This window comes from Aricia agestis, chromosome 4 (genome assembly GCF_905147365.1).
Source record: "Aricia agestis chromosome 4, ilAriAges1.1, whole genome shotgun sequence".
Taxonomy (NCBI): Eukaryota; Metazoa; Arthropoda; class Insecta; order Lepidoptera; family Lycaenidae; genus Aricia; species Aricia agestis.
Window position 1 is genome coordinate 8,135,870 of NC_056409.1, and position 15,531 is coordinate 8,151,400.

Consider the following 15,531-nt stretch of genomic DNA (forward strand, 5'->3'; position numbering starts at 1 on the left):
TGCATTAGATATGGTAAACAGACAACGACATTTTACTTCGCTTGCACGAGCACGAGGGTTTCTACGTTCACACCTTCAGTGGCTACGGCGGTAGACGACGAAAACTTTTCCATACGACTAAAACTTCTTCGAAACTACATATTCTTATGATTGTAGGCTATAACACTACTTGTAAGATCTATTTGTATTCTAAATGTAAGTAAAATTATCCCGAGGAAGCTTTACTTTTCTACAATACGGTAGATATATTTAATTAAATAGGACCTAATGGATCCTGATTCTCATCTTTCCACAGCAGCACTGCTTTTAAGGTTACAAAAGAACGCTAACCACTATTTCCAAGTCAATTACTCTAGGGAACATTTTACTACTTACTAGCACTTACTAGTCTAATGTAAGCACGAGTTAGGCTTACAAAATCGTTTATAATTTTGTACTCAGCAATTTTCTTAAGGATAAAATTAAGGTTTACCAAAATTATAATTTACTTCACATACGTCTTCAGGATTCAGTACAAATAAAATTGGCGATCGATCAAACAGAAAATTAATAATTCACCCGGCTTTAATCAGATTCAATCAATGCTGCTGTTTTCTCATAATTCAAAGTTCTCACCCCGCCCCTGTCTATATCGCTTCTGATCATTATTCACGTCTGACACTGGGGAAGGCCTAATATATTTTGTTCTTAAAACGAAGTTAACGTTCAGTTAGGTCTGTTAGTCTGCAATGATCATTGATGAAATTTCAAGCTTCGTAGCTAATCATGACAGTTACCTTAGATTTGCCACAAACTTCAGGAAGTGTGTAAAATTCGTGTAAATATTAGCAGGTCTACGTTGTTAGCTAAGTTTCCTAGGATTAAGGAGTGCCGGGAAATGTACAAGACGGTAGTGGATTAACGGGACGGATTGCAAAAGCATGTATTTTTATAATAGAAATTATGAATCAACGATAGGTGTCTAATTTATATAAGATGTTGTCTAGAATCGAAACCTTGTTATTAGGACGAGATTTTGGGTATAGTTATCAAAAGTTCTGGTTTGTTAAAGATGATATCGGAATAGGACACGATTAGGATTGAAAGATTTGCCAGTAACCATATCGATATCTGTACTCTTAAAACATTGTTTGAAAATGAAAAAAAAATCATAACAATTAGAATCACCTGTTAATGTATTCATCCTGGTAGAAAATATTGTATCAATGTTAGATTATCAGATGTATGTGGTTGACGATTTAGTCACTTTGATTATTTAGTAGAGGGTCGTTGAATTTTATAGAACATAACGGTACTTTTAATGTATTATTGGAATATTTGTAAATATCATTGTCGCTACTCCGTTCGGTTACAAGTTCTACTCGTTCGAGTACCTTCAGTGACGTCACAGTTCATACGGCATGCGTAGATGTGTAATCGTGTCAATAAGTTTTGCGATTGGAACTAGTTTCGGTAATTCGACGAACGTATTCACTGAAAGTACTTCAATAGCATACGCGATTAATTGCTCAGGAATTGTATAAGTTTTGTCATTGTATTTATAAATGATTTACGATATTTTGTATCATCGCTTCTAAGGAATTATATTAAGCGGCGATGTTGTATCATTGTTGAATTTCATTAATTCGCTATTTGATATATAATTTAGTGAATTATGCACAGAACGTTGGTGTTTCACTTAATTTTTGAGATATTTTTCTTGTATGTGATCGCATGCAATGATTTTACTACATTATCGACTGATGTTCGTTTTAAATATGAAAAATTAATTCTCGGACGAGACGGTAAACGGAACAAGTACGACGCATCCGGCCAGGTTCGGATGCGATACCTCTTCCGTTTACTCGCGGATCGTCAAATTGTGATTGTTGTAATTTAAGGCGAAAGAAACAAAGCACATATGAGCACAAACCATCCATCCTCTAAGATTACTACGCTGAATGTTTTGATTAACTCACGTTTGAATTTATGATACATTTTATTGTAAAAAATAAATAAAAATATTTTACTATCGCTTATGTTAGTTGAGACGTTTGCAAATAATAGTATTTATTTTCTCAGTGACGATAATTTTTAAAAGTTTTGATGTAGGGGCTTACGCATAAACGTTTTACTGTAAATTTAGAACTAATGATATCATATAATATACTTACTCGTGATTCTGTGCTTTCGTTTCTCTATCATGTTTTGTGAAGTTGATATTTTATTAACATCTATGGACTATACTAATCCTCTTCGAACTTCTAACACGAGAAGCGATTTATTTCACGTAAAGTTCATTCTCTCTCATTTTATTAATTGTGTGAAGTAATTTTAAGGTGTGTTTTATGTTGACGATATAACTTTTATACCCGGAAAGATTCCAAATGAAACTGAGTAGACACTTAATGGTGTAGTTAATGACATATCAATGTAATATTGTAATTATATAAAATATTCGGAGCGCGAGGGGAATGGTTAGTGAGGTAGTATACAATAATAGTATGTATAACGTTCGACCTACTGACAATATGAGGGAAAGTCACATGTTGAAATTTAAAGGTTTAATAGGGAAATGTTTCATTCGAGGGAACTGGACATATCATCTACGTAGTGGTGACGTAGACTTTATCAATTAGTCCAAATTTGGTTTCGTTGACGTATAAACGGTGAACGACTCGGCGGTGACGATTTGGAATCTTTCTCATTGGAGCTAGTCGCCAAAAATTTGCTTCTAGATTAAATGTTAACCTAATATGTGTATGCACGTAAGTTTTAAAATAAATTAGTTATACGATGCTTAAATTGTCCACACACAAATCGATTTTACACATTTAATTAATGCCATCCTGCCAGAAGTTAAGACACAATGCTTATGATGAATTAAATTATATTAATATCCTACTTAGCGTACGGTTTAGTGTGTATTTTTAGATATCGCATTGTCTATGTTAGATTAGTGGTTAAGACACTTTGAGCTTTGAACAGTCTGTCACCGATATTTTGTACGAGTGTATCGTTTGTATAGCGGCAGCCGCAGCACGAGGCCGGCACCGCTGCACACTAGAGTAACGTAGTCTAAGACTTGTGTAACTTCACTTCGACTAATGCTCTCGCACGGCATTCGCATTCGACACAACTGACATCATGCAATCTGTATTCGCACGAGGAGCTTCAACTGTATATAAGGCCAGTCATTAGATTAATGACATCTATTTAAACTAAAAATAACTCAGTAAATTATATACTACTACTGAAACACCATTTTGCGCTGTGGCCTTATATTTGAAGGGATGTTTTATTCCTTTGATAAAAATATGAAAACACGATTTGAATTTTGTACTTAAGTCTCTATGTTTCTCGGTTCGTTTACGTACAGTAAGTCATAATGTTATCTCGTACTCGTATAGTTCCCGTACATAGGTTAGACGTTGCGGTAGTGTCTGTGTAGTATCGCTTTAACTACGTTTAGCGTGTATAAATAATTGTTGATTTCGATCTTCGACTCTTGCATATCCCCAACACTTTTGATATTGTTACCTACATTAGTTACTTCGAGACTGTTCAAAATGTACTCTATCGAGTTTTCTCTAATGGAAAGGGCTGTTTTAGCAGATATTTTTGATACATTAAGGATAATCGAAGGGAAACGATCGTGTATTGATAATCGATTTGTATCGATGCCGCGGTCCGGGACCGCCCGCGCCGGACCGCCCTTTCTGAGGTCCCTCAACGGTCTTCGTGGAGTCGGTGGGTATCGTCGTCTAGATGACCTGTTTTCTCATCTCTACTAAATAAGTGTGGAATAATTAATGTTACTGTAACGAAAAAAATCATGTTGTTCTTATATGAAATGCGACGGTGTGCGCTGATAACTTGTTGTTTTTCATATATTCGTATTTCCTTTATTTTTTGTACTCTTTAGTGTTAAGATAATTATAAAATGAGAACTATTCAATGTTGATTACTCTAAAACCAATAATGTATGTGTTAAGGTCGATGTAATTAGTTTCCCCGGGAGCCTTACTAACGGAGCGCCTTTTCCGTAGACGGTTAAAATTACCTGTTCCCTATTTCTTCATCATGTACGGATGGTACATTCTGACATCGCGCGCAGTGCCGCTACCGAACTATGCCCTAAGCTAGCTTCCGCGGCTGCTCCCCCTGTGATATAAGCGAGTCCCACTCTGGACGTCTGTGTGTACGCAGGGAACCCCTGGCACTTCTATACCCGGCATTGCTGCGCCGACATCTCTGAGCGAGGCTGTTATCTTGTCGCTGATGTACTGCCTTTCGTACCTTCGCAATAAAGTTATATTCTAAACTCAGGTCACCTCACAATGTCACGCATGATCCGTGTTAGTTCAGGCCTAGCAATGATTTAAGGTAATTTTAAGGGTTTATCATTTCTTACTTAGAGTGTATGACTCAATTTTAAGACTGATCACAGAAAATAAAAAATATATAAAAAAAGACAACTGTAATCCTGAATAATTGTTTTTGATGACTGGGTAGTTTCCGTACGACATAACGACAGTATCCGACGATGCGAATGTACGGGAAGTTATTTGAAAATTGATAGCCAAATTCAGTGATGTGACATTTGCATCGTCGCGTGTACTAGTGTACGTACCACTTCTATTGGGTGATTTTATTTCGAAAGGTAACATCATCGCATTAGCTTATCATCGGCCCGACAGAAAATAAACATCTGATTAGCGGATGACAAGTAAAATTCCAAATATTTCAAACGTGCCGATAAATACAAAACATAGATATCTACAAATAATTACTAGCTAGCGATAATCATCGGACATGTAAAGTTGAGCAGTAACATCATGCAATAATTATTCATTTATCGACATGTTAAAACTATTTGAACAATGAAACACCCAATTTCATAAACACATCCTCTGTCGCTACCTTCTTGTCTTCTTTCTTAAAAAGACGATGGTAATTGGAGACGATGAACGAACGGTAAATAAACATGGTAATGTTAACTCCAAAAATGTTGACGTTGCTGTTGAAAATTGAAGGATAAAATACTATTTGTTGCCAAAGTGTTGTTAGGGATAAAGTGTAGTTATAAAATCGGTTGTCACATGCATAAAATTGTTCTTGGATGGTACGAGATTAAGAAGAGAGGTTGAAAAATATTTCCAATGATATATTTTTTCATAATAAACTCGATCGCTAATCGATACTTAAGGTTTATATCTGTGTAGGAAATAAAATATCGTGTGGTAAAACATCATTGCCACGATCTCGTCCCCGCTCGGTGTCGTGAACATCCGCCGCGAGAGGCGACTCAATTTTGCGAACGAACCGACCGACGAGTCGTGGCCAATGATTTAGTTGTTTAGTGTTCGTTACGTTAGATAATATTTGCGAGTTCTGAGGTTCTCCGGCATAAACAGACTCACCCGTTTCCGTCTCGCTGCACCTTCTTACACTTCGAAAGGCCAAACCCACTCATTACATTATTTACTACCGACTGTTACATTTATTACAATAACAAATTATACTTTATTCACGGCGTTAAATTCTAACTTACTATTTATTTTACTATTAAAAATTATTTATGAAGCTAGTCAGTGAGTGTATAAGTTAGTTTTATTGGTAGGTTATATAAGTACGCCGAGGCTACGACTGTCGACTCGCTCGCTGGAACTTGGAAGTCAGCGGGTTCCGCGATCCCAGTTTCTCGTTTCGTGAGCAAGTCTGACATATTGTGACATGGTACTTGTAATATCGTTTAATTATGTTTTCTCGAAGCTCTCAGACGCTTTTCTCTCTAGTCACAAGTTTTGACGCTTCGTAATGTGTCTCATGCGCTGTCCCGTAGATAATAACTTCATGTAATTTTAGATAATATTGTGTTTCATTGTGACGTTTCGTTTAAATGTAACTTCACGGAGAATATAATTGGCTTTGATTTTAAAATAGTTGTTGGAAAGGAACCAAAAGACTAAGTTTAACCAAAAATATTTTCAGTTGCACCCACGATTCCATAATTTGTTTTAGTTTAAAGTTATGAATATGCATTTGTAAGTAGCTCCATTAGGTTTCATGACGATTTTATTATTTTTACGTACAAATACCGTACTTGAGTGAGTTTTGCGTTATCACGTATTATCTTCCTACGAAGTTGAATTTTTACCGTTTATTGTGTGTTTGTGCGTTTGTGTTTTCTTTAATTATTTTATGAATTTTATGAGTGATATATCTGAGTTAATTTTCATTTTATTTGTCTGTACGATGTTCAGTTTTAGATCGAACGTCCGTCGTACCGGGGGCTGGTGCGGGTGTCGCGTTCGATCTGCGACTGGGCCTAGTTTCACCCGAGTTATTTTTGTATTTTTGATTCTGTAATTTATTAAAATTTCCAATTGATCTGTTTCACATTCCATATTTCGGTGTAAGATGTTTGTTATATGTTTAAGTGTGGGTTAAACAGCATCTCCGATAACCTTCCTCCGTGTTTGGGAGCTGGGCGCATCGATACTCTTAAGTATTTGTTATTCAAATAATTAAGTTAGCTCGTAAGAATTGATAAATAATATCTGATGATAAATTTACTTGTATGTTGTATTAAAACAATGAACACGAAATAAAGAAAGTGGTTTGAATGTCTCGTTTTTTATTTTCTTGCCCACCCTTATACCCTGGATATACTTATAACAAAGAAATAAAAGAAGGAAAGTTTGTTGGTTTGCATTGAACTAGCTCCGAAACTACTGGACTGATGAAATTTAGGTGAGTTTATCTGAGATACAAAGTAAAAGGACATAGGCGACTGTTTCTTGAGAGAAAAGTCATATTCTTTATTAATATCAGTCTGATCGATGAAAAGTATGTATTTACCTTTTTTTTTCAAATACCGTTTTATGTCAAAGCTAATAATTGAAATAAATATTGATACCGCTTAGAACTTAAAATGTTTTACAAGATCTTGCTTTAAAAGTAACCCAGGAGCTACAAAAATTTGCATTTACTACTATATATTTAGATCCTAGGCTAAGTCCCAATTTCACCAACAACTTTTAAAGTTAACCCAATTAGTATTATATTACCTCCTTCGTTTTTCTTATTAATGAAAGAGAAGACATGACATTTTAACAAGCTGTTAACACTAACAGACGCTGATGAAATTGGGGCTTAGTATTACAACTTAGGTTTAAACGTATGATAGCTTAATAGAAAGTTTTGTTTCCGCTTAGAAAAACCTAAACTTAAGGCTTTTGTAGCTACTTTCAAAGTAGCTCCAAAAGCCTTCAGCATCAAACAGCGTCGAAACTTCTAAATCGAGAATCCCTGAAGTCGCTTACGGAAACACTGTTAAAATATGTTAATTCAATAATACTCCATCGCCGAAAATCTTATTAAATATAACATCTCGGATGTAAATCCGATCCGCGCGAAACAAAACTTTATTGGTCTAAACTTTATTCATTTGAATAAAAATGACGGTAATTTTATATGAAACTTTCATTTTTGTTTTGTATAATTTGGCAGTTTATATTAATTAAATTCGGGCGTCCATTATAACATTCAATTTCGCTTTTTACACAAGAGATTTTAATATAAAGCCTACTACTATGTAAAACACAATATTACAGTAAGTAGTTAGATGTAGCAACAGTACATAGCTGTATCTCTACGCTACGCCACTACGCGGCTACGCGCCGCGTAGACAGCCTCGACGCGGCTACGCGTCTCGTAGACAATCTCTACGCGGAGCTACGCAGAACTAACTACAAGGTACCTCGGTACCAATCGCAGTCCTTTGGAGGGTTAATTCAGACCGCAACGCGACGCGTAGATGCATTTCTAAATTTATATATGGATTTGTCAGATTCGCAAGACGTCTCACGCAATTGAAATCTGTCAAATCCATACATGCCACGCCGCGCCTCGCCTCGCCTCATCGCGTTGCGGCCTGAATTGACCTTAGGGTCACTACGTAATTAGTTACGTAAGTATAATATCGTAAGTATAAACATTGCAAAGATGTTTTGAAAGGAAGTTTCAAATTACTCTATTTCTTCATCAAAAAAAGATTATTTGTTTAGCCACTATTGTAGTAAAATATTCAAGTTAAATTATTTTCTTTGTATGATGCATAAAAGAATAACAATGTTTAACATAAAATCAGACAAAGTCTGATATTGAATATCTGTAAGCTAGTTAAATTATATCAAGTTATCTAGTAACTTATCTAGTCCCTACGAGGGCCCTTTTTGATTCGTTTAACAGAAATCGCATTACAGGCTCTTTCGGTTATAAAAATCTAATAAAAACACAGATCTTATAGGAATAATATCGGCTCCGTTTCGAGTTGTTTATTTGAGTTTAACAAAACGTCGATGCGGCGAGGAAATAAAAGCGGCCGTCATTCGATATAACGTGAACGGAACGTAAAATATTTTATAACTCCTTAAATTCTCTACTCGATGTAGTGATGCGCCAGGTGGATATCGAAAAGAGAGAATCATCGATATATTCTCCATAGGGTACCTGAAAATACCTGGACCAGGTACCTGGATGAAGACCTGTACGATTATCTTACGTCCTACTCCCTATTTATATTTTACTCAATGTTTTATGAAAACTTTCAAAATAACGGAAACATCGTAAATATTATTTGCAAGACTTTAACTATGGGAGTAATTTGATAAAATTCGAAATCACATGTCTTTACATAGGCTACTTATGGCGAGAAGATGTACCAACGATTGTACACTGTAGGTACTCTTTAGTCTTTTCTTTCTTTCAGTCCAATCGAGATATCCTCCACGAAGCCGTGGAAAAATAAAAGTGTCTATTAAAAGCAACTTATGCTATATGAAGATCAATTATGGTATGGCATAAATCATAATAATAAATGTATTTGCAAAGAAAATAAAGGTAATAAAATTAACAACAGTTGTTTGTCTTGGCGTGTAGATAAGTTTATTGCCAACGAAAAGTAATCGTATTAGTTTCGTTATTATTGTTGTTCGACTAGTTAGGAGTAAATCTAATAAATTATATCGGCACTCAGTCTTAGGACAAAGTTATTATATGTGACGTATCACGTAGGCAATGTTCCAACAATTCATTTGTCAATGTTCACTTACGACATATGACTTAATAATGTGATGAATATAGGTGATGAATGTTTACTCAAAATGACTCCGACTCAATTGGTCGGAGATGCAGTAGTTGAGAAGACATTAACGCAGTCTGTTTCAATTTATTTTATCTTTAATGGTAACAAAAATTAGAACACGACCAAATTTATGTTGATCATTGCACGCAATGATGATGATGAAAAATGAATGATGAGTGAAAAATTACCACGGTATATAAACAGTTGGTAGCATTATAGCTGCATCTATTTGCATATAAGAAGTCGGTTAATTATTACACCATGCTTTCGTTAACCCATGCTAAGTACTGTCTTTGTCCTATAAGTTACAAATCGAGAAACTATTGACAGGTAACAACAGGATTAGCATTTTTTTTTTAATGAAATAAGGGGCAAACGAGCAAACGGGTCACCTGATGGAAAGCAACTTCCGTCGCCCATGGACACTAGCAGCATCAGAAGAGCTGCAAGTGCGTTACCGGCCTTTTAAGAGGGAATAGGGTAATAGAGGAGGGTAGGGAAGGGAATAGGGTAGGGGTTAGGGGATTGGCCCTCCGGTAAACTCACTCACTCGGCGAAACACAGCTCAAGCGCTGTTTCACGCCGGTTTTCTGTGAGAACGTGGTATTTATCCGGTCGAGCCGGCCCATTCGTGCCGAAGCATGGCTCTCCCACGTATAAAATTATTCCTCCTCTCCCACGTATAAAGCATTAAATATTTTGAATTTTAAGACAAGCTTACGACAGAAGCTTCTACTAGTTTGATATTGTACGATATTCAAATTATCATAGTCGACTCTAAGAGGACAGCAGCAGCATCACTATGAATAAAACGTTTTCAAAACGAAGCTCTCTACGTCTCGCGCCGTTTCCCACCTAGATGTAACACCGACTCGAAAATTCATGACCACCCGTTTGTAGCGCAACTTCTGTGCCTTAAAGGGAATACGTGGAAGTTATAATGTTGCGCAAATAAGAAATATTTACATTTAAATTTATGTGCACACTTTCAATGCCTTTGTAATATTATTCGTTCGTACGTACGAGGCTTAAATATGATGTAAAATACTTGCAAAATATAATATTAAATATGCAATGCAAATTATAATTTCTTTGAGTGTTCCAGTTTCCAGTAATCTTCATTTAATTGAATTTCCATTCCAATTCGTTATAAAAATCTGTTTTGGCGTAATGTTAATAAAATTACGTAAGCCTATGTGCCTTTACAACAATAAATAACATAACACATGTAGTCGAAATCGGAATCGCAACAAAAGGACACTTATTTTGCGAAAATCATTCTTTATTCGGATTCGATGAATGTACAAAGTGGCCAATCTACTCTGTCCGTCGCCATATAAAAATTGGAGACATAAATACAATTTCATTAGTGGTGATGTCCGAGCGAGTGTCCGCCCGCGGTGTCTGCCCGCCGGGGGACACGGGGGGGTGACAGGGGGTCGGTCCCCCTGCGGAGTTCCCCAGGGGAAAACTATCGATCCCTCGCAACCCCTGCCATGTCTGCCTTGTCGTGTTAGTTGCGGCTAATTCAATGGGCGCTGGAAATTTGCACAATGTCACATCACTAAATCGCACACAATTGAAAGGCTATTGTAATAGTCGATTGTTCTGCAAGTACATAAGCACGACAATCCCACTGGAGTAATAATACAGGAAGAGATAATATGGAAAATCCGTTGATATAGAGTAATATTCTAAGTAGATACGATCTGCACAAGCGTCGCTCATTGAACACTCGCCTGCATTCACGTGAGTGACGTCAGTGGGTATCATCTGAAATATTTTAAAACCGGAATATAATCGGATTAGAGCGTGCACAGACCCGGGCCGGATCCGGACAGCCCGGCCGGTCCGGGTGGACGGACAGTTAATCGAATTAAGATCATCCGCCCAAAGAATCTTCGCGAACGTCTGACGGATTTATTAGTGAATTAGACTGTGAAAGATTGTATTTCATGAAAGGCGCAAATATTTTATATTTCCAGTTCGTATTTAACATGGCCGCAAATTCATTTTGACCCCTAGTTTGTGGCTTCGGAGCTTCTTTGGACAGATTCTGTTTCATTTGAAGGTTGACACGAGCTGGTGGGATCAATTCGTTATCAACTTATTTCTACTTTTGACGAATCATTCGTTCAAAGTTTAAGTAGTACTATATAATATATATTTTTAATTATAATTTAAAAATCTAAGATTTTATTTTGATAAGAACTCTTAAATATAACTGGATATAATCATAATAATATAATTAATATGATCAACCCATAATATGAAACATATTTAAAATAAAGATTAATTTTGCTTTGAAATAACTCATTATTAAAAAAACGTATCCTATTGCATTCCTTGTGATAAATCTGCATTCATATAAAATATTAATAATACACTATCATAGATAAGAGAAATTGAAAATGAATATTAGTTGAGGAAATGCAAAATGTAGTTCTTCATTTGCAGCGCTTCTGTTTTATTTCATCTTATTAGAATAGCAACTTGTTGTGAATATATAATGCGGTCAACGAGTTTTGAGACTAGATATAGATAATATTACAAATTACTAGCTGTCCCGGCAATTGTTGTTTTGTCATATAAATTATTTCGCCCATATTATTTTATTGAAGTGACTAAATAAGTATGTCACCATGGCAATGTCCACCGCTATCCCGTCACACAAACAATGGTCGCCGTCAATCTCGAGTTGTAATAATTTACTATTATTTATTAATGAAAATACGCACTTATCAATATTAAAAGTACCCAGTAGCCGATTCTCAGACCTACTGAATACGCATATAAAATTTGTTAAAAATCAGTGAAGCCGTTTCGGAGGAGTACGGTAACTAACATTGTGACACGAGAATTGTATATATAAGAAGAAGAAGATAATAATGTTACGTTTAGCTATTAATAACAAAATACTGTCAAATGTTGACATATTAACGGTGGACTTACGTATTTTGATAGTATTGTAATTTGTACAAATAAATGTTGGAAAAAAACATATCCAATCATGTACATTTTTAAGTAAATACATTTGCAGTAAAAGTTATCAGACCAAAATTTAAGCTATAAGCTTTGAATTCTACAGACGTTTCCTGCACGTTTTTTTTTTGCAGCATACGTCTTAAGAGGAAACACCAAGGGCGAGAGAAATTGAAAATAGGTATTTGAAAATGTATTGCTGTCTCACCAATCTCAAGTCTCCCACCGCATAGCGCGATAGAGACAACACGACAAAAGTTCTAATAAAAGAACAGAAAATCTTCGATTCGTTCTCCGCTGATTCCTTCTCCAAAACTAAACCGATTTAAGTACTGTTTTCATTAAGAATTAAAGCAAGGCTTGAGCTGTGTTCCTATGTTTTATTTTTTTGTATATTCTAGCCAGTTTTGTTTTCTGGGTGTTTGAACACAGAGGAAAATCTGGCCATTTTTTGGGTTTTTGGACGTTCTTATCTTTTTTAATAATAATACTCGTATTATGAAAAAAAAGAAAACATAGGGACATGCTAATAGTGGAATATTCAGGAAAAAAATCATAACTCTACCGGCATTATCCAGGGAGGAAACAGGGGCCAACGTTTGTATGGAAAAACAGCGGTGTGGGCTCCTCTTAACAAATAAATACTGGCGCATACAATGTGTATAGAAGCTTTCACACGTCGATTGTTCTGCTCAATTTGTTGCAGTACAATCGATCTGTGAATGTTAAGACGTATACTGCAAAAAAACGTGCAGGACTGTAGCGTGTGAGTCTTACATCGCACTAGCCGTAATAAAATAAAAATCGGCCAAGTGCGAGTTGGACTCGCGCACGAAGAGTTCCGTACCATAATAGAGCAAAAATAGGTAAAATATGTTTTTTCTATATGGGAAAATAAATAATTAAGGGGGACCCCTTAATTATTTATTTTATTTCAATTTCATTATTAATTATGAATTTATAAATACAACTGAGTATTTTGTGAACATTTCAAGTTCCTAGCTGTTAACCCCTTAAATATTAATTTTATATTTTATTTTCAGTATTTTTTGTTATTGCAGCAACAGAAATCCACAATCTGTAAAAATTTTAGAAGTCTGGCTATAGCGGTTCTTGAGATACAGCCTGGAGAAAGACAGAGAGACAGACAAACGGACAGACATCCAAGTCTCAGTAACAGGGTCCCGTTTTTACTCTTTGGGTACGGAACCCTAAAAACTCATAAACTCGTATAGCATAAATATTGCAAACACATTCGTCTTCATTTATTTAATGACAGCAACGTGCCGACTCGATTCCCGCCAACTCCCTTAAGGACGAATTAAATTTAAGTTCAAGGTTGGAATGACATCTAATCTCTTAAACATCCAGTTATGTATTCGTATGACTTTCACGTTCCCGTAAGTGGAGTGCTTTCCTGAGCCGCTGGAAATTGCGAAACTTTTTGTTATAGGACCTTCCCCTAGCCTTTAAAAGGGTATCTGAGCCCTCACGCAATGGCAATAGTTCAATGCGCTCTCGTGAGGGAGAAAATATCAGAAATGATCACATCAGCAAAGGTTGCGCGCGATGGTTTTCTTATAGAAGTTTTACCCCTAATAGAAACATAGGTTTTTTTCTGAAGTTAAAAGATACAATAAGCAGTTAATTAATTATACATAATATTATGTTTCTTACTTAAATTTTGTTTATTCCATGTTTGAATGCTAAATCTATTTAGTATACCAGATCTAAGCATTAAATGAAAAGGATAAGAATAGCTTACGGCTCATACAATTATATAAAACGTAATTACGCCTGGAAATTCTAAAGAAAGAAAATTCAATCGTTTCATTTGTGAATAAAATTGAAAGAAAATAACGACCATGCTCGTGGCGGATGAGTGTGTGATATAATGAGAAGTGTATCATTAACGTTATCGTTTTGTGTCCGAGTTTCATTCAAAATCGTAGAACTTATAAAGTTTTTATACAGCTGTCGGGTCCATTCCTACTGCAACGTAAACGTGCTCCCTCACCGGGAGCATTCACGTGTAATGTTACTTTTTTGGGCATTACATTACAAAAATACCTCCCTGACCGACGAGCATTCGCGTGTAAGTAACATTCGACTTTGAGAATTACATAGCTAGTCGATGTTACAAGTTGTATCAAGATATTACACACAAGGTGCGCATTGTAATGCTCGGCTCTCCTCCCTCACTTGTACGTGTGAATGGTCTAGTTCATTTAAAATACGAAATATACGCCCGACCACGTGGTGTGGTTGTGTGTGGTTGTGGTACGCCATACGTGTGGGTTGGCCCTTACTGAACCACTAGGAGTTCGTGTACACGACAGGCAACGAGAGACGTAGCTCTCGTTAGCATAAACAGTCGCTGTTGCCATGAGGCAGCCAAGAAGCGTACTAAAAGTGGCAGTCACAGTAGTGCCAAGAGTTTTTGGATATCTTCTAGAATCTAGTTTTTAAAATCTGCTAGCTGGTGACGACCAAAAAAACTGAACAAACTGAACTTCTTAATATAATATAAAATTTTTCTTCGTAAAATAAATTTGTATATTTCATATTTATTGAAAAATACGAGTAAATAATTTATATTTTCTAGGGCGTGTTATATTGAATAACAAGGTCGAGCTCGTTTCATTAACTTCGCTAATTGAGTTTTTTTTTACATCGATGACTGACGAAATCGCGATAACAAATTTTTATGTAACGTTGATGTGCTCCACTTGGCTCTTTTGTTTTTAAATATAAGGTTTCAATTATAATAATTCAATTTCGTTGAAAGAAAGTATAACAGAAATCTGCAATACCTAATATCTACCCAGAAATTTATGAAAATTGTATGTCTTATTATGAAGGATTATAAGATTACAGCAGTATGTAATATGGAAGATAAATGAGACATAAATCTAAATTTTCTTGACAATGTCGCAGTCGCTTATAAGTTCTGGAGGGGATCCAATTCACAGTTAATACTTGGCATCCCCCCGACTGTAGGTCTTGTTAACAAATAAATAGTACATACTGAACTAGTTCAACTTGATAAAAAGGGATAATTGCATTACCCAATTCTACATTCTGGTTATGTATACGAAGCAAACTTTTATTGTATTCAATTGTTACTTTATACTGTAGTAGCAATTATAAAATTCTACTCTGACATCTTTTTATTTACATCTGATGAAAGAAACACACTAGGTACCACAGGAAGTAGCTTCGCCTCGATCAATGTTATTGCTACTATTTGTGCATAAGCAAGTTGAGATACTCGTATTATAATACGTAGACCCAAAAGGAATGCACCGTTGGCTCCAATACCTTTTAATTAATAAAGCTAATAAATTGCCCTCGAAAGTCTAAGCATAACGCTTCAGAAACATCTGTAAATTGTAAATAAAATTATTTCAAGCATGAGT